The following is a 27510-nucleotide window of genomic DNA, read 5'->3' as shown; positions in this document are numbered from 1 at the left end:
CTCAATTGTACCACCCATGTTCACCAGAGCAGGCTGGAAACTAGTTTCTTATTGATGTAAAGTTAGATTTGAATAGTATGGTGGCAGTTGTCTTTGAGTTGTCTTGGAAATAATTGAATTGCTAATGGACCATATTTCTTCCCTGAGTAAAGATGGATGTGCTTCTGGGGCCACCATTGCATTGGCTCAGGAACAGTAGAGACTGTTCGCTGTGCCGTCCTACTGAACTCATCTGTATGTATGTATCTTTAAGTCTCTGTCTATCATTTATTCAATTTTATACCTTTTCCCATTTAAAACCCCATAATAGACTCGTCGCAGCTGGACCACGACAATTGGTGCCCATAAGTGTGGCCATTGAAAAAGGGAAAGAGGAGATGTAATGGAACTCCCCAGAAGTGTGCACACAAAGTAAGTATAAAGCTTTGAGCAAGTGAAACTTGTAAGTAAAGTTTGGGGGAGAGAATAATAATGAAGTAATTTGGGAGTAAATAATCATGGGGCAGAATAGGTTCAAAAATGAGGGACTTTTTTCTTTTTGTACAAATGTTTTTATTTGAGAATAAGTTGTTTGATCAGAATGAGGTAAAAACATTGGAATGTAAATATGAGAAGAACTTGGAGTCTGGGAATAACTCAGGAGATGAGAATATTATGGCTGTGGCCATTTTAAACTTTGCACCTCTGTGCCCTCTGCTCCCAAGGTCTTTGTCTCAGACCCTGGGAGATCTCTGCTCCAACAAGCTTTGGATCAGGCTTGAGATGCAGGGGAAGAAATGAAGGAATTCAGCAATAGTAGGCAAGGTTCTGATGAGCAATATCAACAATTTGTTTCAGGGCTGATTCCGGAAGTTGAAAGAATAGTAGTAAAAAAAGAAGTTTATATCAGAATATGTACTGATATTGGCCTTTATACATGGAAGGTCTTGCTTTTGCCACAGGCATTAAGCAAGAATTCCAGGGCATTTTGATAAAAGGCAAAACAAACGAAAGAAGGAAAGTCAGGGAAATATTTATGCCAGTGGATCTTGTTTCCAATGTGGAAAATTTGGGGCATTTTGCTAGAAACTGCCTTGCTCCCCCTGAATATCATCCTTGACCTCTTTTTCAAGCCCAGCTGGCTCCTAAGGACCCAGACTTTTGCCCGCACTGTAAAAAAGTGAAACACTGGGTGAACAAGTGTAAGTCTAGATATGATATAATGCGGAGGAGCAAAGTATTCAGAGAAGCCGCGAAGGCTACTGCTGCCTTGCACCCGAGTGGTTGCCAGCAGGCCTGTCATGGTTACCTCTTGGAAGCTCTGGTGGCCAAGCATGCAGGCGGCCAAGGGGGCGTGTCCCCCAGGCAGCGTGGGCAGCACAGCCTCCTTTCCTGGAATGTGCGGCTTTCGTGAGCTCACACCACAGCAGCAGAGGAAGCGCCACTGAGGTTCTGTGCCCCAGATCCCGGTAGTGGTAGTGGCGGTGGCTGTGATATGACAGGCTGACCCTGATATGGGTGGGGAGTGGCTCAGCTGGGAGGCCAAGCCCCGAAAGGGGAGCTGGAAAGCCTTCCCCTGCCTTTCAGTGGGGATTGAAATGGAGGGATTTAGGTTGCCAGACACAGCAGCTATTAGAATTTAAGAATGTTTAGAAGACCCAGATGTTTTTCAAAGTTGTATTTTTATCTGATTTTCATTAGTAAATAAAAAGAGTTAAGAGTTTGTGAAAATTACAGCTTTTTTCTGTTATTCTCTAACTTTCTCTAAACTATCACTTTATTTCTTTCCTATTCTGTGCCTGAAAAGGGGGTGAAGGAAACGTCTGTTTGGATGTGGCTGAACAGATATCTCATACAGCCATCTTGAGACTTTTCAAGACAGTGTTCTGTTTAGTTTTTATCCTTTATTATGTTCCTATAAAAATAGCCCTGTGTAGAGATCAAGCAGGCCACGTTCTAATCTCTAAAATTCTGAGTTTCACTCTTGATTTGTGTGATTGCATGTGAACTCTTTGTTTAATGTCTAAATGTGTGTTTTTAAGGCCTGAATTAATTTCTTGTATGCAAAAATTGAAAATGAATAGAAATTGAAAATGCCAGCTCTAATATTGAAAAAATACAATGATATCATCCCTACAAATTTTAAATTTTAATTAGAATAAGTAAAGTGCACTCATTTAAATTTAAATAAAATGGGATATGGGTCAAATAAGTTTGCAAATATGATGTATATGTTCACTTGCTTATAGTTTGCATTGGGTGTGGGTGACAGCCTGTAAGCAGGCAGGGTCCTTATACCCTAAGCCTTAGTTTTAAGACTAAGCCTTTCCCACCCTTTGAATTCTAAACTCTTCTCAACACTAGGCTTTTCCCCACACCCTTGACTGTTGCATGATGTGGGGTGGTGCACTTTTATGAGGAATCCCATTTATGCCTCAGATAAGTGACCGTATCAGAGACTTCCTTATTTGTATATTGGCTTAAAGGTTTTGATTTCTACACTATGACATGGGGCAGACTAGGGGCTTGATCTCTCAGTTCCCACTATTAGCATGTCAAGGAGAAGCAACCAAGATGGTGGAGTGCTGAAGAAGAAGAAGCCAGTTTGTACAGAGAGAAGGAGATGGGGAACAGAGGTGAATAAGGCTGGTGAGGTAGAAACTTTTGATTTTAGGAATACTCGGATAAGTCAGTGTCTTTGGAAGCCCTGAATGGAAAGGGAAGTGTTTTCTCATTGTGTGTATTACTCGCCCGCCAAGTGCGAGCTAGGATTAAAGATAATGGTTCACCAGTTCTGGCTCTGTTGTTTCATTACCGACTGTTTGAATCAAACCTGAATCTGCATGGCCCAGGCGGCTGTGTTGGTGACCACAGCTACTGGTTTTATACTTGGCGTAGTCTGTGGCAAGATTTGAATCAGATTGGTATGGAGCCATCACCACTTTTGAGCAGTGGAGTAGAAGACTGGCTGCTGTTATGGTTCCCCATGTCTGTCCTTTTAAGGACTGTAGGCTGGCTGACTTTTACAGGCATGTGTGAGGAAACCAAGAGCTCTGTGGAAGAGGCTGCATGGGTCCTGCAAACCGGGCAGTGGAAGGAGGTGGAGCAAACCTGGAAGAAAGAGATGCTGATCCTGGAGCTGGAGCAAGCACTGGAGGAGGCCAGCCAGGTTCATGAAGTTCACTGGGAAATAGAGCAGCTGCTGAAGAAGGAATCACAGGTTCATGAGTTGCAGTATGCCCTCAATGTTGTGGAGAGGCAGCAGCAATGAGAGGCCAGGGCTGAGACTGCAAGACACATAGAGAAGGAGGCGGTGGTGGTCCGGGGCTCGAGCCTCGTGGCAAGAGTTGGCATTTCCAGTTTCTCTTTGGAGGATGAGGAGAATCAGGCTGGAGTTGTGATCTGCAGTCTCCAGAATGTGAGAGCCCAGCAGCAAGGAGTACCTACTACACCCCTGGTAGGTCTGTGATTTTAGGACATAGGGGTAGATACCATCATGTTCTCCAGAGCAAACATGGAAATGCTGGCTGCCATTGCCACATGCTCCTCCTTGGGACAGTGTAAGACCTGCCAGGACAGCAGGAGTGAGGGGGATTGCTGAGGCCCCATGTGCGTGGACTGATTCCTGGACTACGACCGAAGTGGGCACCAGCTCCTTTGTTGCATGGACTTATGGATTTTGGACAATGTGAAATACACTGATGGGGGTGGGGGACAGCTTTGCTGGAGGCCCTCCCCCTGAACTGGGAAGCTTTATCCATGGCTAGAAAGAAGTCTGAGGATAATTTGTGCCCTTGGCATAGTGCTCAGAGACTGGTGAGATTTATCTGTGTAATTATTAAAATTGTATAATTTGTTATGTTGTACTTTGTGTAATGTGCCTATTTTCCTTGTACAAGAATACCTGTGCTTTAGATTGTAAGTGAGCAAAAGGGGTAGAATGTGGATCCTAGAGACTTGTTAATTTGGCCAAACTGCTGCAAGCTGCAAGCTGAAAAGCTTGAAGTAGTGTGGATTTGCTTAGTATAGGAAAATAATGAAAGCCACATTGGAATTTTCCAGCTTTAACATACTCTTTATTTCTCATGTTAATTAATGGGGTAGAAATGTTTTAATAAGTATGGGAATGTTACTTGAAAATGCATTACTATATTTTGTTAGAAGTTAACATAAAGTCAAGTATTTCTTACAATCTTTAAAGTCAAGGTGTTATAAAGTGTGCCCAACAAATGCTTAAAGGTCATTTGTAAATAATATAAAAAAGGGGGGAGAGTCATATCATGGAACTCCTGCAAATTTTTTTTATCATGCTTTTTAATTTAAAAAATTTATTTTGGCCCTGGCCGGTTGGCTCAGCGGTAGAGCGTCGGCCTAGCGTGCGGAGGACCCGGGTTCGATTCCCGGCCAGGGCACACAGGAGAAGCACCCATTTGCTTCTCCACCCCTCCGCCGCGCTTTCCTCTCTGTCTCTCTCTTCCCCTCCCGCAGCCAAGGCTCCATTGGAGCAAAGATGGCCCGGGCGCTGGGGATGGCTCTGTGGCCTCTGCCTCAGGCGCTAGAGTGGCTCTGGTCGCAACATGGCGATGCCCAGGATGGGCAGAGCATCGCCCCCTGGTGGGCAGAGCGTCGCCCCTGGTGGGCGTGCCGGGTGGATCCCGGTCGGGCGCATGCGGGAGTCTGTCTGACTGTCTCTCCCTGTTTCCAGCTTCAGAAAAATGAAAAAATAAATAAATAAAAAATTTATTTTGAATGCTGATGTACAGGGTTATTCAGCAGCTGAGAGACTCTGGAATTCTACAGGAGACACCAAATCTCTTTCTCCTGCAAACTTCTACCCCCTTTTATTTGATGCAGCTAATAATGCTGTTTTGTCTTTTTCCAAATAGCTCCAGATATACAGAAAACATTTATATAGGTGGAAGAGGACCCTCAAACCCCTCAGCGATATCTTCTGAGCATGGCTTTTAAGGTCTATAATGACCAAGAGGAACAGAAAAGGAGACAGAGCCCAAAAGAGATCAGGCAAAATACCAGCTCTTGGCATACACCCTTAAAGGCTTCAACACCCCGAAGGGGTTTCATAGGACTCCATCAGGGCCCTGCTTCAAGAGTGGAAAGAAAGTCATTGAGCTAAGGCCTACCAGGCTTCTTGGCCCCCACCAGGGACATGCCTTTGCTATGGGAAAAAGGGACACTTGAAGATAAGCTTCCTCCTCCCTCCTCTAAGGGAGGGTTCTCCCTCTTCCAGTCCTGCTCCAGCCACCCATGACCTGTCCTTGCCCAGCCTGCTGGGACTTGCCACTGAAGGCTAAAAGTGCCCAGGGCCTTTGGCCCCCTCTCACATCTTTGTGGACGAGCCTAGAATATTTCTTCGAAGTAGCAGGTAAACTGATCTCATTTCTTACAGACATGAGGACCACTTACTATGCCTTGCCTGAATATTTGAGTATTTATTCATCCCTCACAGATCTCTGTTGTGGGTGTTGATAGTCTTATTTCCTGCTGCTTTGTTTAATATACAGTATAGTGTCTCTTTTATTCCTCCTGCCTCAATGCCCCATGCCAATTTAGGTTGGGACCTGCTCCTAATTTAGATTAATTTACCTCTGTCAACCAGCATAGTGTATGTTAAGGTTCTCTTCACTATGCCACGGTTGCAGATCTCCAGGGAAAGGCCCCCTGGGTTCATCTCTCCAGTTTAAAGAAAACAGAAGCTCCATCTTCGTATGTGCTGCAGACGGCTTTTCCAGTCTACCTGAATCGTTACCAGCTAGAAGCAGTGGTCATTGGGACTTGGACTCTAGCTGCAAAGTATGGAAATGTGACCACAACTCCAGTGCCTTGTGGACTTTTCCTGAATGTGTGTGACTCCTGCTCCTTGGGACAGTTCTCAGACTGAAGCAGGGTTGGGTTACATTTAAAAATAATGTGAAGCGGTGATTGTGTCAACATGGACTTGGTGAAATTACAGTAACATGTTAATGACATTTAAGACTAAGAATTTTATTTTAGGTCCTATTTTACTAGTTAAGACTTTGCTAGATAATCTAATAGGCTTTAATCACTTCATTGCATTTGAACACTTGATATAGTATCTGTTAGCATTGGCTATTTTAATTTTTTTGTTTATTTCATATTTTTGCAGTCTGCTTCCAAATCAAAACATGGGAATTCAGATGAGTATGAGTCACAGCACACGAATTGAAGTTTTAAAAAATATAGAAGGGGGGTCTGTTGGGGACTGAAATATAAACAAGGTATTTTTGCAATCTGTATATGTCTAGAAGACAGAGGTGTTAGGCCTAACCCCCCACCTCACCTGCCTAGTTAACAATGAGCTATACCTGATTCTTGCTTGTCCCACCCATGTTCTCCAGAGCAGGGTGAGAGCTAGTTTCTTATTGGTGTAAAGTTAGATTTAAATGGTATGGTGGGGGTTGTCTTTGAGTTGTTTTGGAAACAATTGAATTGCTAATGGACCACGATTTTTCCCTGAATAAAGACAGATGTGCTTCTAGGGGCTGCCATTGCATTGGCTCAGGAACAGTAGATTCTGTTCGCTGTGCTGTCCTCCTGAACCCATCTGTATGTATATATATTTAAGTCTCTGTCTATCATTTATTCAGTTTCCTACCTTTTTTTGTTCTAGACCTCATAATAGGCTCATCGCGGCTGGACCTCAATATCTGCCTTCCTTTCTCCCTTTGAGTGACAGCTGTTTACATCTACATAAAGCTCCCACTCGGGCTCCCTTAGGGGTTGATCTAGTAAGCCTGGCTGGCTGGAGTATACCGCACCAAGCACTTCTAAGTAATTGTGCTGCAGCTTTCCCTTCTTCACTGGGAGCAGTATTGCTGGATTTAAAGTGGTACACATCTCTATTACCAGTCTTGGGTTTTCACATAACAAACTCTGCTACTTAGTGAGACAGGTATTAGTAGCTACTGACTTCCTTTGGCATTCACCAGAGTCACTACAGCATGTGGCTCCTGCATCTTTTGTTCTTGGCCCAAGGTTAATTTGTCTGCCTCTTGTACCAGCATACATCTGGCTTCTAGGGCTCTCAAGCATGATGGTCAGCCTTTTTAAAATTTTTTTATTTTTTACAGAGACAGAGAGTAAGTCAGAGAAAGGGATAGTCAGGGACAGACAGGAACAGAGAGATGAGAAGCATCAATCATTAGTTTTTCATTGCGCATTGCAACACCTTAATTGTTCATTGATTGCCTTCCCATATGTGCCTTGACTGCAGGCCTTCAGCAGACCGAGTAATCCCTTGCTCGAGCCAGCAACCTTGGGCTCAAGGTGGTGAGCTCTTGCTCAAACCAGATGAGCCCTCACTCAAGCTGGCGACCTCGGGGTCTCAAACCTGAGTCTTCTGCATCCCAGTATGATGCTCTATCCACTGCGCCACCACCCAGTCAGGCTATGACGGCCAGCCTTTTGCAACCCTTTCTAATTTCTTGAAGAGGTAGGCTACTGGTCTATGCCATGACCACAAGTCCTGTGTTAATACATCCACAGTTGTCTTGCTCCTCTCTGAGACATACAGCACAAAAGCTTTTTCTAGGTTAGAAAGACCAAATGCTCAGGCAACTTGTAATTCCATTTTAAGAGTCAGTAAAGCACTCTTCTGTTTCAGCTCACACTCTGTGGGCTCATTCCCCCCTCCATGTAACTTCATAGGCCGGTTTGGCCAGAACTACAAAGTTGGGGATTCAGAACTTTGCACTACTGGCTAAACCCCTCTATGAAGTCACAAAATGGGGAGAAAAAGAGCCCATGAACTGGGGGCTGGAACAGAACTGTGCCTTTCAAACTTTTAAAAAGGAACTACAAGTTGCCTCAGGACTAGATATTTGTAACCTAGCAAAACTTTGTGTACTGTATGTCTCAGCAGCAAAACACAGTGGGTGTATTAACCCAGGATTTAGGGTCATGGCCTAGACCTGTATAGCCTACCTCTCCAAGCAATTAGATGGTGTTGTAAAGGGCTGGCCACCATGCTTAAGAGCCTTAGCAGCCACTGTCATGCTGATACAAGAGGCAGACTAATTTTAGGACAAGATCTAAAGGTGTGGGTGCCACATGCTATAGTGATTCTGATGAATGCCAAGGGACATCACTGGCTCACAAATGCCTGGCTCACTAAGTAACAGAGTTAATTACGTGAAAATCTATGACTGGTAATAGAAGTATATAGCACTCTAAATCCAGCAACACTGCTCCCAGTGAATGAAGAAAAGCCACAACACAATTGCTTGGAAGTGCTTGATGTAGTATACTCCAGGCGGCCAGACTTGCTAGATCAACCCTTAAGGGAGTTAGACTGGGAACTGTATGTGGACAAAAGCAGCTCCTTCAAATTCACAGGGAGAAAGGCAGGCAAGGTATGCAGTACCACCACTAACACACACTACAGAGGTGTGGCCTGTATCCCAAGGTACTTCCACTCAGCGGGCAGAACTGATTGCCCTGACTAGAGCCTTAAAGCTCAGTGAAAGAAAAAGAATGAATCTCTTTACAGATTCCAGTTTTGCCTTCCTCACTCTCTAAGTACATGGGGCAATTTACAAAGAAAGAGGACTCTTAACTGCTGGGGGCAAAGATCTTAAATATCCAGGAGAAATTCTCCAGCTGTTGGAAGAAGTCTGGAAGTCAAAACTAGTAGCAGTGACCCACTGCCGAGGACACCTGAGGGAAGAACAGTAGAAAAATGGCAGAACAGATGCAGAGCCAAAGAGGGTTTCTACCCTGCCCTACCACGAGGCTACTATAGCCCCTCTGACCTCTTGGGCCCCAGAACTGTTACCCAGATATTCTGAAGGAGAGAAAAGGTAGATGGAGAATGAAGCAGCCGAAGAGGTAAAGGGCGGATAGCTGCAATTTCCAGACGGTAGCGTTGTCGTTCCCCACCTGTTGGGTCAGCAATCCAAGCTTTCCATGTTGCCACCCATCTGGGACAAGAAAATACAGAAAAACTGCTAGGGAGATATTCCTATATCCGTCTCTTGGCAACTCTAGGCAAGAAAGTCAGCCATTGCAATCTTAGGAATAATTACAAAGTTCAAACCAACACACAAAAAAAGGCTTTAACGAATGAAAGCACGTGGATGGACCCGGAACCCGCTCCTTTTTATTTTTTTTAGATATAGACCCGCCTCGTGAAACGCACGGCCAATTGCAGAAGCGCTTATACAGTCAATAGTCCCGCCCGGCTTTTAAGGCAATGCGCACGCGCAGGTGCCAGAAACCCGGAAGCGGCTATAGCTAGGTCACGCAGGGTCTGGTAACGATCTTTCCTGTTTAAACATGGCGCTCCCCATCCGCAGCCTTCCACGCGGGAAGCTGGAGGGTCGCTGAGGAGTCCGAGATCCCCGCTCCCGAGCCCCCAGCGGTGAGTGCGGAGTCTCGGTGAGAAGCCCTAAACCCGCCCGCTTCTCCCCGAGTGGGGGCTCCGCGTCTGTCCTGGGGAAAAGCTGAAGCCGCCCCACACGTGTGACGGCGGGGCACCCCTGCCCCCCAGCCCTGCCTCAGAGTTTCCTGCCTCGGTCCGAGGGGGCAGCCCCCCCCCCATCGCACAGTTTAAATTCTCGGGAGACGGACAGTGTGCGCCCCTCCCCCGCCCAGCCTGTCTAGGCGGGTAGAGCCCGGACTGGCTCGCCACAGGCATGGGGACCTGCGGACCCCCTCCTGCGATTCCCCCCATTTAATAAGAGGCTCCGGTCCACAAGGAGCACACTCTTCATGGGGTGTGGATTTGGGGTGAGAACGCGGGGTCCCCAGAAGAGCCCCCGGCCCTGCGCAGCGACAGCAAAGGGGCCCCGGGGACGCGCAGAGCGGGGCTGGGAGGGGTCAGGGGACGGAGAGAGACACGGGAGGGGAGGAGAGGTCAGTGAGGGGCCATGAAGAGACGGCCACGTGGGGGTGCGGGGGACGGGACCGCGACTGGGAGAGTGACTGTTGCATCCACCGGGTCCGAGAACAAACGTCGGAGACTTTCAGGAGTTTAGATGGTACTTTATTGGCCAAATTTAACCTGCGCAGGGGCGAACTCCCAAGATGTCCAGAGACACCGTACTCACAAGGAGCTGCAAACAGGAGTCGAGCCTGGCGCTTATAGCTAGGTCTTTATATATCCTAAGTGAGCAAGCATTTACAGAAGCAGATGTGGCAGTTAGCTATTCGCTAGGGAGGTCACAGGCAGCCTAGCAACAGGGGTTTGGTTAGCTTAGTGGAGAATTTCAAACATAAACTTCTGATAAGGGTCTCTGACCTTCTTTGTTCTCAGCCTCACAGGGGCCCTATCAGCATTCCCTGTTCCTGCCAGCACTCCCTGTTCCTGCCAGCACTCTGGCAGCTACAGCACACTATCCTGAATCTAACAGACTAACCAGGGAAAGGAGCGTGAGGGGAAGAAGGGAGAAACCCCGAGGAGAGGGAGGGGCCTGGAGAGAAGGGCATAGGGAGGGGGCTGGGGAGCAGAAGTGGGGATAAAGAAAAAATATATATTTTGGCCTAATGGATTTACCTATTTTTTTTTTACACATCTCACATGTATTTCCTTTTAAAAATAACATATTGAGATAAATCTTAGTATGTTAACTGTAAGGCCAGTAGCTACGGGCACCATCACAGCTGCCTTGCCCGTGGAGGTTCGCATTTGATTTGGACAGACGGTAATGAAATGAAGGAGCCAAGAACTGGTGGGCCATTATCTTTAATCCTAGCTTGCACACAGCGGGCAAGTAAAAACACACACTGGGCTCCAAAACCCACTCACATTCAGTGTTCACAAAGCTACTGAGTTATCTGAGTTTCCTAGAATCAAAGGTTTCTAAGATCACCAGACTTAATCACCTCTGTTCCCCATCTCCTTCCTTCTCCCTGCACAAACTCTGCACATACTAGCTTCTCACTCAACACTCCGCCATCTTGGATGCTTCTCCTGGCCTCCTCCACGTGGCCTTTCTCTGCTCTCCTCTCTAATGTTAATGTCAGGAACCAAGAGAAGAAGCTCCCTGTCTGCCCCATTTTATAGTGTAGAAATCAAAACCTTTAATCCAATATACAAAATAGGGAAGTCTCTAATACAAAGTCACTTATCTGAGGCATGATGGGATTGCACCACCCCACATCAAAAAGGGTGGGAAAGGTTTAGTTCTAAAACCAAGGCCCAGGCTACAAGAATCCTTCCTGCTCACAGCCCACCACCAACACACATTAATATAATTACGCCCATTCCAAGCATAAGAGCAACAAAAATCATCACCTGGGAGACAGACTTCCACGTGGGCAGCGCCATCTTTAACAAAGTGAGCATAATATATTTTATCTGCCCAACAAACGTGATCTGTCTTCCTTTTAAAACCTTTTGGCGCCTGACCAGGTGGTGGCAAAGTGGATAGAGCTTCAGACTGGGATGCGAGGACCCAGGTTCGAGACCCCGAGGTTGCCAGCTTGAGTGCAGGCTCATCTGGTTTGAGCAAAGCTCACCAGCTTGGACCCAGGGTCGCTGGCTCGAGCAAGGGGTTACTCGGTCTGCTGAAGGCCCGCAGTCAAGGCATATGAGAAAGCAGTCAATGAACAACTAAGGTGTCACAATGAAAAACTGATGACTGATGCTTTTCATTTCTCTCCGTTCCTGTTTGACTCTCTCTGTAAAAAAAAACAAAAAACTTTTTGGCATAAAAGGCCTCCTCCAACACACATTAGTATAATCATGCCTATCCCAAGCAAGAAGGGCAACTAATATTATCACCTGGGTGATGGGCTTCCATGTGGGCAGCGCCATCTTTAACAAAGTGAGCATAATATATTTTATCTGCCCAACATTGACTATGTGCTTTCTTGCAGTAGTTATTGAATTTTAAAAAAAGCATTGGTGATATCTCATAGCCACAGCGTATAATTCTCCCCCCCCCCCATTTAATGAGAAGCAGGGAGGCAGAAAGACGCTATTGCATGTGTCCCTACTGGGATCTACCTTGAAAGCCCACTAGGGGGCGATGCTCTGCTGTTAAACTGTTTTAGTGTCTAGCTAAGTGTCTAGCTATTCTAGTGCCTGAGGTGAGGCCATGGAGACATCCTCAGTGCCTGGGGCCACTTTGCTCCAATAAAATAATGGCTGCAGAAGGTAAAGAGAAAGAGTGAAGGAAGACGGGGATGGTTGGACAAACAGATGGTTGCTTAGCCTGAGTTCCCTTACTAGGAATTGAATCCAGGACTTTCACACAACAAGGCAATAGTATACTGCTGAACCAAATGGCCAAGGCCATAACCAGAGCTTATAATTCTTTGTCAAATATGAGTCAGTCTCAAATTTTAAATCTTTGATCCTAGAAGTTGTTACATTAAAAAAGATTTCATATCGTTTTTCTTTTAAATATATCGTGTCAAGTTTAAATTCTAAACCCTGCATCCATTTTAGTGTCTTTCATATGTTGAAACGGCCATTGGTATTTAGTCAACTATATTAGGTTCTTTAATTGTGCTCTTGGTAAGGCTGTCTGATCTTAGCAGTCAGAGCCTTGTGTCTTGAGTTCATCAGATGTTCAGCAGCTTTTATTCATGTGATTTCTTGAATTAGTGACTGAAAAAGAGAAACCACCTTCATAGTATCAAGAAGTGTGAGGTGTGCTGTGTCTGATCCCTGTCAGCCAGTGCTGTGGAAACAGCTCTGAGGGAGCAATGCAGGCGGCACCGTAGGGACCTAGATAAAGATGCCATATCCTGGGCCCCACCTGTGAAACCACAACTTAGAGTGGAGCCCTCATCCCCAAGGGATCTGCATGCTTATTGAAGCTAAACCATTCCCCTCTGGGGTTCTATTATTAGATGGTTTGATTTTTAAGAATGGAGATCACCTGCACCATCCCCCTCAAACTCAGAGAGTTGTTCTGGCTAGAGCACCATTGTTGTTTAGTTCTTTATTCAATTTGGAGAGTAGCTAGGGTGAGAGAGAGAGAGAGGAAAGAAAGAGAAATAAATAGAGAAAGAGGAGGGAGGTATAGGAAGCATAAACTCCCATATGTGCCTTGATCAGGCAAGCCCAGGGTTTTGAATCAGCAACCTCAGTGTTCCAGGTCTACACTTTATCCACAGCACCACCTCATGTCAGGTAGCATTGTTGTTTTCGTGAGCTGCTCCAGATGATTTTAGAGTGAGCCCAGGAATTAGCAGGAAGGATCCTGCATACATTTGTTTTTTTGTTTTTTATACAAAAAATTTTATTAAAAGTCATAAGTATCCTGACCAGGTGGTGTCGCAGTGGATAACATGTAAGACTGGGATGTAGAGGACTCAGGTTCAAAACACTGAGGTCAGTGGCCTGAGCGCGGGGTCACTGGCATGAGTGTGGGATCATAGACATGACCCCATGGTCGCTGCCTTGAAGCCCAAGTTTCCTGGCTTAAGGCAAGGGTTACTGGCTTGAGTAAGGGGTCACTCGTGTGCTGTAGTCTCCCCTTTCCCCATCAAGGCTCTTATGAGAAAGCAATCAATGAACAGCCAAAGAGCCAAAATGAAGAATTGATGCTTCTCATCTCTCTCCCTTCCTGTCTGTCTGCACCTATCTGTCACCCCTCTGTCGCATCGAATGAAATCAGTCACAGAAGTAGAATTCAGCTCAGGTAACAGGTTTCAGAGGCCAAAAAGGAAAGGTGAGTGGGGAGGCACCGACATTCCCAGAAAGGAGAGCGCCCGGGATGCATTAGTGAGAATGGGGAGCAGGGATGGTCAGGGAGGTGACAGGGTGTTGTGTTGCTCTGTATGGTCAAGGTCGTGACTTTAGTATTTATGTTTTGTTTTATGTAATTTACTCTTTCAGCTCTTTTTTTTTTTCTTTAAAAGACAGAGAGTCAGAGAGAGGGATAGACAGGGACAGACAAACAGGAACGGAGAGATGAGAAGCATCAATCAGTTTTTCGTTGCGTGTTGCAACACTTTAGTTGCTCATTGATTGCTTTCTCATATGTGCCTTGACCGCGGGCCTTCAGCAGAACTATTGATAGTGCCCCTTGCTCGAGCCAGCGACCTTGGGCCCAAGCTGGTGAGCTTTTCCTCAAACCAGATGAGCCTGCGCCCAAGCTGGTGACCTCGGGGTCTCAAACCTGGGTCCAGTGCTCTATCCACTGCGCCACTGCCTGGTAAGGCTCTTTCAGCTCTTATATTTATATTTAGGTCTTTGATCTATTTTGAATTACTTTAAAATACCTCTGGCTTTGTTCTTTTTTTTCTCAGGATTGCTTTTGTTATTTGAAGTTTTTTTTAAGGGTACATACAAACTTGGTGATTTTTTTGGTTCATTTCTTTAAAAAATGACTTGGGATGTTGATGGGTATTGCATTGTTTGTTTATAGCTTTGGGTAATATGGCCATTTTAACTATGTTGACACTTCCAATCCACAAACATGGAATATTTTTTCATTTTATTTTGTCCTTTTTAATTCTTTAATAATGCTTTTTAGTTTTTTATAGATACTTTACATCATTTATTAAGTTTATTCCAAAGTATTTTATTTTATTTTTAACTGTTATTGTAAAGGGAATTTTTTTTTAGTTCATTTCCTTGAGTTTCTCTGTTGGCATATATGAAAGGAATACATTTTTGGATGTTGATTTTGTATCCTGTGACTTTACTGCATTGGTGTTTAGTTTTTAATTTATTTTAGTTGAATTTTTGGAGTTTTCCTTCTTTCTTTCTTTTTCCTTCAGTGAGAGGAGGTGAGGGTAGACAGAATCCCACATGCATTCAACAGGGATCCATCCAGCAAGACCACTAGGGGTGATGCTCTGCCATCTGGGGTTCTTACTTTGTTGCTCCTGGAGAAATATTTTAGCACCTGAGGCGGAGACCATGGAGCCATCCTCAGTGCCTAGTGCCAACACACTGCAATTGAGCCATGGCTGCAGGAGGCGAAGAGGCGCAACTGAGAGAGGGTAGGGTGGAGAAGCAGATGGGTGCTTCTCCTGTGTGCCCTGACAGGAAATTGAACCCTGGACTTCCATAGGTTGAGTAGATGCTCTACCGCTGAGACAGCTGGCCAGGGCATTGAGTGTCCTATGTACAGGATTATATCGTCTGGAAAAATGTGATACCATTAATTCTTTTTCGATATGAATGCCTTTTATTTCTTTCTCTTGCCTGATACTCTGGCTAAAATTTCCAGCACTATGTTGAATATTAGTGAAGAGACTGGCACCCTTGATTTGTTCCTAATTTTAGTGTAAAAGCTTTCAGTTTTTCTTCATTTAATATTATATTAGCTGATGATTTGTCATATATGGCAGTTATGTTGAGGTACTTTAATTCCAATTTTATTGAGTGTTTTAAACATATAAAGGGATGTTGTATCTTACTGAATGGCATTTCTGTATCTATTGATAGGATTGTATGAGTTTTCTTCCTTTTGTTGATATGTGTTATGTTAAACGACTTACATATATTGAACCATCTTTGTGTACCTGGAATAAATTCCACTCAATAATGATGTATATTATTTCTTTCATCTGTTGTATTCTAATTGTTAGTATTTTTTTAGGATTTTTTCATCATATTCATTAGATATACTGGTCCATTGTTTTCTGTTTATTTTTGTAGTAACCTTGCCAGGTTTTGGTAACATGATATTGTTGATCATATAAAATGTGTTAAGAAGTTCTGCTTGTTCTCTTTGGAAGAGTTTGAGATTCACAGGAACTGAATCTTTGAATGTTAGGTAGAATTTGCTAGTATAGTCATCTGGTCCTGGACATTTATTTTTAGGGAGGATGTTTCTTTGGGGGGGAATGAAGACAGAGAGAGGGACAGATAAAGACATTCAGGAGGGAAGAGAAATAAGCATCAATTCTTTGTTGTGGCTTCTTAGTTGTTCATGAATTGCTTTCTCACGTGTGCCTTGACCAGGGAGCTACAAGAGACTGAGTGACCCCTTGCTCAAGCCAGTGACGTTGGGTTCAAGCTGGTAGCCATGCTCATTCCAGTTGCCCCTGTGCTCAAGGTAGCAGCCTCAGAGTTTTGAATCTGGGCCTTCAGCGTTGCAGTCCAGTGCTCTATCCACTGTGCCACCACCTGGTCAGGCCTCTTACTACTGTTTTTGCAGAATCCCTTAAATTTCTAATTATTATTTTTTGTATTTTTCCAAAGCCAGAAACAGGGAGGCAGTCAAACAGACTCCCACATGAGCTCGACTGGGATCCACCTGGCATGCCCACCAGGGGGCGATGCTCTGCCCATCAGGGGCGTCGCTCTGTTGCAACCAGAGCCACTCTAGCACCTGAGGCAGAGGCCACAGAGCCCTCCTCAGCGCCCGGGCCATCTTTGCTCCAATGGAGCCTTGGCTGCGGGAGGGAAAGAGAGAGGCAGAGAGGAAGGGGGGGGGGTGGAGAAGCAGATGGGTGCTTCTTCTGTGTGCCCTGGCTGGGAATCAAACCCAGGACTCCTGCACGCCAGGCCGACACTCTAACACTGAGCCAACCAGCCAGGACCGGAATCCCTTAAATTTTTATTTATCAAATTGTCACTTTCTGGTGTGTGTGTGTGTGTGTGTGTCAGACAAGGAGAGAGCCAGAGGGGGACAGATAGACAGGAAGGGAGAGAGATGAGAAGCATCAATTCTTCCTTGCAGCCCCTTAGTTCATTGATTGATTTCTCATATGTGCCTTGACCAGGGGCTATAGCAGAGTGAGTGAACCCTTACTCAAGTTGGCGACCTCGGTATTTAGAACCTGAGTTCTGTACATCCCAGTCGGATGCTCTATTCACTGCGCCAGCACTGTTCAGGTTGTATGTACCTTTTGATCTTTGCTTTTATTTTTTCTTTAACCCAGGCATTTTTTAGAAGTAAAGTTTAATTTTCACATTTTTTTGGTTTCTTTAATTTCTTTTTGCAGGTCAGTTCTCATTTTTCTTTAAAAAAAATTTTTTTTAGAGGAGGGATAGAGTGAAAAGGGGGAAGCAGCAGGAAACATTAATGCCTTATATGCCTTGACCAGGAAAGCCTAGGTTTTGAACCGGCGACATCAGTGTTTCAGGTAAACGCTTTATCCACTGTGCGACCTCAGGTCAGGCTGAATTCTATTTTCAAGGCCTTATGGTCAGAGTATATACTTGGTATAATTTCAGTCTTGAATTTGTTGATATTAGTTTGAGATCCAACATACGGTTTATTCTTGAGAATGTTATATTCGTACTGGAGAAGAACGTATAATCTGGTATTTTGTGATGAAATGTCTTGTAAATGTTTATTATCTCCATTTCATCCAGTGTGTCATTTGAGGTCAATATTTCTTTATTGATTTTCTGTTTGGATGATCTATCTAAAGTTGTCAATTGTGTGTTGAGATCTCCCAAGAACGTCTGTGTTTTTCTGTGCTTCTATTTTTAGATCAGTTAGTAGATGTCATATATATTCTGGTGTTTTCTGATTCGATGCACATAAAGAATTTTTATGTCTTCTTTATACAGTGTCCCCTGTATCATTATGAAATATCCATCTGTGTGTATGGTTACTTTTCTTGGCTTGAAGTCAGCATTGTTAGATCTGAGTATGGCTACACTTATTTTTGGTTTGTTTGTTTGTTTGTTTGTTTTTTATGTATTTTTCTTAGATAGTAAGTAAAAAGGCTGAGAGGACAGACTCTTGCATGTGTGTGAATGGGATTCACCTGGCAATTACACTATAGAATGATGCTTTGCTCATCTTGGGCCATTGCTTCATTGTAACTGCAGCCAGTTTAGTTCCTGAGGTGAGTCCATGCAGCCATCCTCAGTGCCCAGGCCAACTTCATCTTTTGGAGCCTTTGTTGTGGGAGGGGAAGAGAGAGATATATAGAGAGAAAGGAGATGGGTAGGAGTGGAGAAGCAGATGGTTGCATTTCTTGGGTGTAGGTCTGTTTGGGTTGAGGTAACTCAGCATTGTGTTTACTTTTGTTACATTCAAGGCTCTAACTCTTTTCATAGGCTTGGAAAGTTCTCATCCATTATTTGTTTGAATAGACTCTCCATCCCCTTCTCCCACTTTTCTTTTTCTGATATACCCATTATTCTTATATTGCTTTCTTTTCTGTTTTGTTGTTGTAGTTGTTGTTGTTGTTAAAGACACAGAGAGAGACAGATAGGGACAAATATACAGAAAGGGAGAGAGATGAGAAGTATCAATTCTATGTTTTAGTTCCTTAGTTGTTCATTGATTGCTTTCCCATATGTGCCTTGATGAGGAGCTACAGCAGTGTGAGTGACCCCTTTCTCAAACCAGTAATTTTTGGGCTCAGCCAGTTAGTATGGTATCATGTTTATGATCCCATCAATGCACACTCCAAGAAAAACCCATGCTCAAGCTGTTGACCATGGGCTTTCAATCCTGGGTCCTCTGCATCCCAGTCCAACTCTATCCACTGCACCACCACCTGGTCACACCTTATATTGGTCTTTCTGATGGAAGCAGTCAAATTCTTGTGGTGCTTTTATTTTTTATTATTTGTGAGTTTATTTTCTTTTCTCTCTGTAGTATCTCTGGTTGCCTATTTTGGTGTTACTGAGTCTTTTTTTTGTCTGGTCTGTTTTATTATCTAAACTTGCTACCTTATTTTTCAGTTCATGTATTGAGTTTATCTATGTTTCTTTTTGAAAGTTTAAATCTCTTTAGTGAAGTACTTTTTTTCATTAATTTGTTTTTCATCTCAATAAGTAGCCTATCAGTGTTTCCTCGCAACTTATATATATTGAGGTTTTGTTATAACTTCAGCTTTAAATTCTGTTTTTATGTCAAGGTTTCCATGTTACTGTGATCTCTTTATGGAGATATTTTACTCTTTCTTGTGTATTCATGGTATTTGATTTCTTCTGTCTTGATGACATTTGAGAGCGGTATTGTTAAGAACTCTAAAAAGAAACATCAACATATGAAAAATAAAAACAAAAGAATATCATGAATAATATAAAAATTTTATACATAATAAGTAAAATGAAAAACTACAGAAAAGTAGGAAAAATACAAAAAGAAAAATAAACAAAAAATTAAAATTAAACGTAGTAAGATTCAAATTTAAAAAACAAAGGAAAAAGAAAAATAATTCAAATAAATAAAATGAGGAAAAGAAATAATAGGAAATGTTTTTTTCAGGTTTGTGAGGTTACTGTTTCTTTACAGTAGGTGTTGCAGTCCTGAAAGTTTTAGCTTTCAGATTTTAGGAAAGAACTCACTGCGACCTTCCTGTTAATGATGCAGGCCAGGCTGCAGTCAGTGGTGGGTGGTGTGTAGTGAGGGTTTTTCGGCTTCAGCTTTATACCTTTACAGCTCTGTTGCTTTAGGTTTTAGTAGTGGAGATTTCAGGTCTCTGGGAGTTCCTCCCCATGACTCAAAAACCAGGGGACCGGATGTGGAGTAGCTCTATTTCTCAGGTGAGAGAGTAGCTCTGGAGAGCTAGCTGTGGGGTCTGCCACTGCCACTTTTCCTACCCATGAGGTGAGTGAGTTGGCATCTGGGAGGCTGGGGCGCTGCACTTTGTCTCGGTGCAGAGAGTAGCTGCAGGCAGACCACGGGAAGTGTGGCCGGGACCCTGAGCTAAGCCTGCCTCCTCTCCCCTCTTTAGTTCAGCACCTTCTCCTCTGCTTCTCAGCCTCTCCGCTTCTCCTATCTGAAGGAGGCTCAGGGACTGTGGACTTGACTCTTCATTTCTTGGTAAACAAGACCCAGGCAGCATGGCCCTTCCTCCTTCCCACAGTGCAGAAGAGAAAAAGAAAGAAAAACCTGGTCAGGCTGGTTTCTTTCCCCTTCAGAGCTGACTGAGTGTGTTTTATCTTTCGCCCTTTCATCCGCTTCACCTTCAGTCCATTCGGTGTGGGGATCCTTCAGGTGCTCTGTGAGCCCAGCTGGGATTTCTGCACTGTGTTGTAATTGTGCAATTTGTTGAAATTTCAAAGGGAGAGATCAAGGGCATCTCTCATGCCGCCATTACTCTGTAATGACTTTCAAGTACTAGAAATATCTCCTTTGTAAGGTCAACCTGGGAGAGCAACTGTGTCCAACATCCTTATGAGGATGGGTCAGAGGCTCGGGCATCAGTAAGAAGGGAAAGTAGGCTATAGTTCCATGTGGCTGCAGCGTCACCTCTGAGGGACAGGATTAAGGAAATGAACCTTCTACGGGTCAGAATAGCTGAGGAAGTTCTGACAGAGAAGAGCAGCTAGAAGAGACCTGCTCACTAGATTGCTGAGAATGTCTTTATTTTATTTATTTATTTTTTTTTTAGAGAGGAGAGAAAGAGACAGACAGAGAGAGAGAGAGAGGAGAGACAGAGAAAGAGAAGGGGGGAGGAGCTGGAAGAATCAACTCCCATATGTGCCTTGACCAGGCAAGCCCAGGGTTTCGAACCCGCGACCTCACCATTTCTAGGTCGACGCTTTATCCACTGCGCCACCACAAGTCAGGCTGAGAATGTCTTTATTTTAAGAGTGTTAAAGAACAGATCATGGAGGGTACATGTGGATGGACATTTTCAAAAATTACTATTTTTTTGACCATTTTCAGATAATTTTCTTACTCATATTGTGTGTCTACAGTGTCACAGCAGAGCTCTCCATGGATGTGTATCAAAATTTTCAGACAGGCCTGACCTGTGGTGGTGCAGTGGATAAGGCATCGAACTGGAATGCTGAGGTCGCCAGTTAAAAACCCTGCACTTGTCTGGTCAAGGCACATATGGGAGTTGATGCTTCCTGCTCCTCCCCCATTTCTGTCTCTCTCTCTCTTTCTCAGTCTCTTCTCTGAAATGAATAAATAAATAAAAATAATTTTTTTTCAATGAAGTTAAAAGAAAAAAATTGCTTTAAATTCTTTTCTATTATTGTTATGTTTTACTTGCTATTGTTTTTATTAAAAATGAGTATCACCTGACCCAGTGGTGGCTCAGTGGATAGAGGGTTGAACTAGGACACAGAGGACCCAGGTGTTAAATCATAGACTTGACTCCATGGTCTCTTGCTTAAACACAGAGTTCTCTGGCTTGAAGCCCAAAATTGCTGTCTTGCCCCAAGGTGTAAGCAAGGGGGTTACTAGATCTGCTGTAATTCCCCCCACCCTCATCAGCTCACATATGGCAAAGGAATCAATGAACAACTAATGAGATGCAACTAAGAACTGATGTTTCTCATCTCTCTCTTTTCCTGATTGTCCCTCTTCCTGTCTGTCTCTGTCAAAAAAAAAAGCATAAACGCCAGTATGTGCCTTAAATAGGAAAGTCCAGGATTTTGAACCGGCAACCTCAGTATTCCAGCTTGATGCTTTTTCCTCTGCACCACCACAGGTGGGGCTCTATCACTTTCAAATTGTACCTAGTTCTCCTGTTATGTCTGTGTGTATAACATGTTAACATTATTTGAGCTATATATTCTTCTTGCTTAAGAAGTATTTTTATCAGTTTATAGAAACATTTATAGATGTTTATGAAATTTCTTATGACTATGGGCCGGTGTTTGTATTGTGTTTGTTTTGTTTTTTTTTGAAAAATTGTAGATTATTTTTGAAGTAAAATTCAAGGTCTACTCTTCACTGAATGTTTGCTTCAAAGAGGAGTCACACAGCAAACTAAGCTATATCTGGTTATAACATTATTATGTATTGTAAATTTTTGGTTGCTATGAATCATATTCCTTGAGAACAAGAAATTCCATTAAAATTTTAGCTCACAGTCATGTATGCATTTTCCCTTGTGTTTTCTCTGTGCTATTCAGGAGTATGGCAGGTGGACTGGAGACAGTGGTGTCTGTTGAATGTCTGCTTTCTTGCAGTAGTTATTAACTTTAAAAATAAGCATTGGTGATATCGCAGAAGCACACCTTATAATTGTTTTATTTTTCCTCCCTTAAGTGAGAAGCGGGGAGGCAGAAAGACACTACTGCATGCGCCCCCACCGGGATCCATCCACTTTGGAAGCCCACTACTTGTACTCTGCCCACCTCGGGCTGTTGCTCTGCAGTCCAGCTATTTTAGTGTCAAGCTATTGTAGCGCCCGAGGTGATGCCATGGAACCATCCTCAGTGCCTGAGGCCACCTTGCTCCAATAAAGCCATGGCTGCAGGAGGGGAAGAGAAAGATAAAATGAAGGGAGAAGGTAAGGGGTGGAGGAGCAGATGGTTGCTTAGCCTGTGTGCCCTGACCAGGAATCGAACCCAGGATTTCACACATTGTGCGGATGCTTTACCACTGAGCCAACTGGCGAAGGCCATAAACAAAGCTTATAATTCTTTGTCAAATATGAGGCAGTCTCAACTTTTTAAATTCTTGATCCTAGAAGTCGTTACATTTAAAAAGATTCCGTATAGTTTTCCTTTTAAATATATTGTGTCAAGTTTCAATTCTGAGCCCTGCATCTCTTCTCCAGTCTATCATATGGTGAAACAGCCATTGGTATTTAGTAAAGTATATTAGGCTATTTCACTGTGCACTTGGTAAGGGTGTCTGATCTTAGCAGTCAGCGCCTTGTGTCTTGAGTTCATCAAATGTTCAGCAGCTTTTTCTTTTTTTGTGATTTGTTGAATTAGTAACTGAAAAGGTGAAACTGCCCTCATAGTATCCGGAAGTGTGATTGTGCTGTGTCTGATCTCCATCAGCCAGTGCTGCTGAAAACAGCTCTGAGGGAGCAGTGCAGTCACCACAGGGACCTAGATAAAGATGCCATATCCTGGGCCCCACTGCAGACCTGCAGAACCACAACTTCAAGTGGAGTGCTCATCCCCAAGGGATCTGCATGCTTTTTGAAGCTAAACCATTTCCCTCTGGGATCCTATTAGATGGCTTGATCTTTAAGAAAGGACATCACCAGTGCCATCCCCCTCAAACTTGGAGAGCTGCTCTGGGTGGAGCAGCATACTTGTTTTGTTTAGTTTTTTATTTTTTCAATTTAGAGAGTAGCAAGGGAGAGAGAAAGAGAAAAGGAAGGGAGGAACAGGAAGCATCAAGTTCCACGTGTCTTGATCAGGCAAAGCCGAGGGTTTTGAACCAGCAACCTCAGTGTTGCAGATCTACACTTTATCCACTGCGCCGCCACCGCAGATCAGGTAGCATTATTGTTTTCATGAGCTGCTCCAGGTGATTCCAGGGTGAGAGCCCAGGGATTAGCACAGTGTTTCCCAACGTGGGGCCCACGCCCCACAGGGGGGCAATTCGATAGTTAAGGGGGGCAATTTGAAAATGGACTCAACACGACTTTAACTCTTTCGCCCCGGGCCATTTAAATGCAATGCTAGATATCGGTGCCAAATTTAACAAAAAATGCAATTCTTAAATAATTGCGGTAAATAATTATTAAGTATAATTTCGTTTGACGAAACCAAAATATCAACTGGGTGATTGGCGCCTTCAAGTAAACTTCATCCTGGGTTCACCCCGGAGCGTGCCGTCTGCCGCGGGGAACCCCAGACGTTTTAAAAACTTGCTAAATAACGCAGTTATTCTCACCTAATTGGCCCATCGCAACTTCTGTAGTGTTTCACATCATTCAGCTGGTGTTAATTTGAAATAAGTGTCAGTCAAAACTGTTGTAAAAGCTCGTTGATTTAATAAATATACATATATATATTGTATAGATATAATTGGTAAGTATTTGATTTTATTTTTATCAATATTAAACTCTTTATTAAGTACTTCTTGCATCGGGGCTAGAAAGCACTAATATTTTATAAATATTATTGGGGCTATAATAGTGCATGCATGACAATTTTAATTTTAGAAGCATAACTTTCCAGAAAATTTTGTCAAGTGGAAAAAATATAGATACCTTTTGATTTGTGGTGGTAGTGTAGTAAATGTGTTATATACATTTAAATAAATATGAATTTTTAGTATACGTTTACTCTATGTCACATTGAATATATTTTAACACATATTTTAATATTAGTTTTTAATTGATCTTATTTTTGTTTCTTATAGCCCATAGTAAAATGAGTGGTGCAAGCAAGAAAAAAACTCGTCAATATTCGGAGGAATATTTAAAATTTGGGTTCATACCCGCTGTTCACGATGAGCGGATTCCTTTTTGTCTTTTATGCCAGCAATGCTTGACCAACGAATCAATGAAATGAGGTCATCTTGAGGCGCATTTGAAGGCGAAACATAGTGCTCATATTAATTCAGATTTGAGTTACTTTAAAACGTTAAAAAAATTTTTGAAAAAAGAACATTATAGTCTCTATTTACTGCTCATATTTCAACTAATAATCGTGTTCTTGAGGCTAGTTATCAAATTTCTTTATTCATCGCTAAAACTGAAGAAAATCACACTATAGGAGAGAATTTAATAAAACCATCAATATCAGCATTTCTTAAAACAGTTCTTGAAAAAGATGACAAAGATGTAAAAGCTATGCCACTCAGTAACAATTCTGTTAGCAGAAGAATAGATGAAATGAGTGAGGATATTAAAAAACAACTTATTGAAAAGCTGAAAACAAGAAAATTCTCCTTGCAAATGGATGAATCAACTTTGAGAGACAGTGAGGCAGTATTGATAACTTACGTAAGATATATTGATAAAGGACATTTTGCTGAAGAAATGTTGTTCTGTAAAAGATTAGAAAGCACCATTACCTCCAAAGATATATAAAATAAGCTAAAAAACTACTTAGGTGTCAATGATATACCAATGAAAAATATAACATCTTGTGCTGCAGATGGTGCTCCCAATATGATGGGCAAGAAAAATGGCTGCTTAAAATTGATGAAAGATGCGAATCCAGAAATGATTCTTGTGCGTTGTGTTATTCATAGGGAAAACTTGGTAGCTAAAAACATCTCGCCTGTTCTGAATGAAGTATTACATATAATAATAAAGTGTGTTAATGCTATTAAAGCTAGTGCCAAATGTGAGTGTCTTTTCAAGCTATTTTGTGAAGAACAAAATGAAGACCATGTGAGACTTTTACTTCATACTGAAGTAAGATGGCTATCTAAAGGAAACTGTTTGAAAAGATTTATGGAACTGTTTGATACTCTTAGTGATTTTTTAAGCGACAAACCTGAAGTGAAGTATCTGTTAACAATAGATGGTAAAGCATTTGTGAGTTATTTAGCCGATATCTTTGAAAAACTAAATATATTAAATAAGCAACTTCAAGGAACAAATAAAACTCTTGTTGATGCAAAAGCAAAGATATTTGGTTTCATTACCAATACTTAGTTATGTCAGAAACATATTAACAACAAAAACTTTAAACAGTTTCATTGGCTCCAAAAATGTGAAGTAACTGATACTGCTTTACTTGTTATTGTCAATCATTTGAATATTCTATCGGCTGATTTAAAAGAAAGATTTTCTGATTTAAAACAAATTGATTTCCCAACATGGATGATGCAGCCAATGTTAGTATATTTGTCTGATATATCAAATATGCAGTATCAAGAAGAACTCACAGAATTGCAAAATGATGAGTCAGTTAAAGCTTTATTTAATATCAAAGGAGCGATGGCATGGCTTTGTGAGGAAACAGAAATCAAATACCCAAATTCAACCAAATGTGCAAGAAAACTATTGCTACCGTTTCCATCTTCATTTTTAGCTGAATGTGGATTTAGTGCTGTAAATGATTTACTGGTAAAAAAAAGAAATCGGCTGGATATAACACAACGTGGAGACTTGAGACTAAAGCTAACCAAATTGGAACCTACTATAAAATCTCTGTGCAGCAAGCATCAAGCGCAAGGATCACACTAAATTAAAATAATAAATTAATATAGAAAAATCTGTATTAAAATTATTTGGAATTTAAATTTCTGTTTTTCCATTATATGTTTTGAAATTTTACTTACTGTGTTTTGTTAACAATTTCATAGTGATTTCTTCCTAGAACCTATCATTTATGTTTATTAAGTGAACAAATCAATTTTTTAATGTTAAAAATTATGTATGTTACATAGGGGGGGACATAAAAATTTTAGAAAAGTTAAAGTGGGGCATGGCACAAAAAAGGTTGAGAAATACTGTGCTAGAATGTTTATTTTTGGTAAGAAATGAGTTACAGACTTACAATCCTTTTAAATTTAGAACAACGTTTGTTCCTTAAAGTAAGTTTACTTCAGGCAAAAACAATGATAAGGTTTTTCATTTGTTTTCTCATTCACCTTTAGCATGGTGTACTTAATCTGGAATGTTTAAAGATTTTTTTTCAATATTTTACAATTTTCTAATGATTTCTTTATTTAGATATGAACATTTTTTTTGTCTGTGGCTGAGACAGAAAGAGTCAGAGAGAGGGACAGATAAGAACAGACAGGAAGGGAGAGAGATAAAAAACATCAATTCTTTGTTGAGACTCTTTAGTTGTTCATTGATTGATTTCTCATATGTGCCTTGACTGGAGGGCTACAGCAGACCAAGTGATCCCTTGTTCAAGCGAGCGACCTTGGGCTTAAGCTGGTGAGCCTTGTTCAAACCAGATGAGCCCACACTGAAGCTGGCAACCTCGGGGTCTCAAACCTGGGTCCTCCACATCCCAGCCCAACACGAGATTCTCTGCGCCACCGCCTGGTCAGGCAGAAATGAACATTTTTTTTTCTTTCTTTTTCTATGAGGTGCATTACAGCCTATATATTTTGTGTAAGAGTAGTTGAAATATATTAAACCTGAAAAATATTTTCCATGTCATTTAAATGTTACTGTATTACAATTATGCTTTACAGTTATTTATTTTTACTTTTCTGAAGTTGGAAACGGGAAGGCAGTCAGACAGACTCCCGCATGCGCCCGACTGGGATCCACCCGGCATGCCAACCAGGGGGCAATGCCCTGCCCATCTGGGGCGTCACTCTGTTGCAACCAGAGCCATTCTAGCACCTGAGGCAGAGGCCATGGAGCCATCCTCAGCACCCGGGACAACTTTGCTCCAGTGGAGCTTCGGCTGCGGGAGGGGAAGAGAGAGACAGGAAGGAGAAGGGGAGGGGTGGAGAAGCAGACGGGTGCTTCTCCTGTGTGCCCTGGCCAGGAATTGAACCCGGGACTTCTGCATGCCAGGCTGACGCTCTACCACTGAGCCAACCGGCCAGGGCTTTTACAGTTATTTTTGAATGATTTGACTGCATTGTTTAAGAAATCTTTTTGCGCCCTGGCCGGTTGGCTCAGCGGTAGAGCGTCGGCCTAGCGTGCGGAGGACCCGGGTTCGATTCCCGGCCAGGGCACACAGGAGAAGCGCCCATTTGCTTCTCCACCCCTCTGCCGCGCTTTCCTCTCTGTCTCTCTCTTCCCCTCCCGCAGCCAAGGCTCCATTGGAGCAAAGATGGCCCGGGCGCTGGGGATGGCTCTGTGGCCTCTACCTCAGGCGCTAGAGTGGCTCTGGTTGCAACATGGCGACGTCCAGGATGGGCAGAGCATCACCCCCTGGTGGGCAGAGCGTCGCCCCTGGTTGGCGTGCCGGGTGGATCCCGGTCGGGCGCATGCGGGAGTCTGTCTGACTGTCTCTCCCCGTTTCCAGCTTCAGAAAAATGAAAAAAAAAAAAAAAAGAAATCTTTTTGCTGTATATTATCTGTCATAATGCAAAC

At 42.8% G+C, this 27510-nt stretch overlaps 1 protein-coding gene across 1 annotated transcript in view; it reads left to right on the top strand.

The window, feature by feature from the left end:
• Window positions 1–9231: 9231 nt before the first annotated feature.
• LOC136331889 (zinc finger protein 420-like) overlaps window positions 9232–27510 on the top strand; it is a 143092-nt gene continuing 124813 nt past the window's right edge. Inside the window, exon 1 of the mRNA XM_066271043.1 lies at window positions 9232–9376. The gene's annotated coding sequence lies outside the window, so the exon portion shown is untranslated. The remainder of the gene's footprint in view (window positions 9377–27510) is intronic.

Source organism: Saccopteryx bilineata, chromosome 3 (genome assembly GCF_036850765.1).
Source record: "Saccopteryx bilineata isolate mSacBil1 chromosome 3, mSacBil1_pri_phased_curated, whole genome shotgun sequence".
Lineage (NCBI taxonomy): Eukaryota > Metazoa > Chordata > Mammalia > Chiroptera > Emballonuridae > Saccopteryx > Saccopteryx bilineata.
The sequence above is the reverse complement of the archived record's forward strand: the minus strand, read 5'-3'. Positions and strand labels throughout refer to the sequence as shown.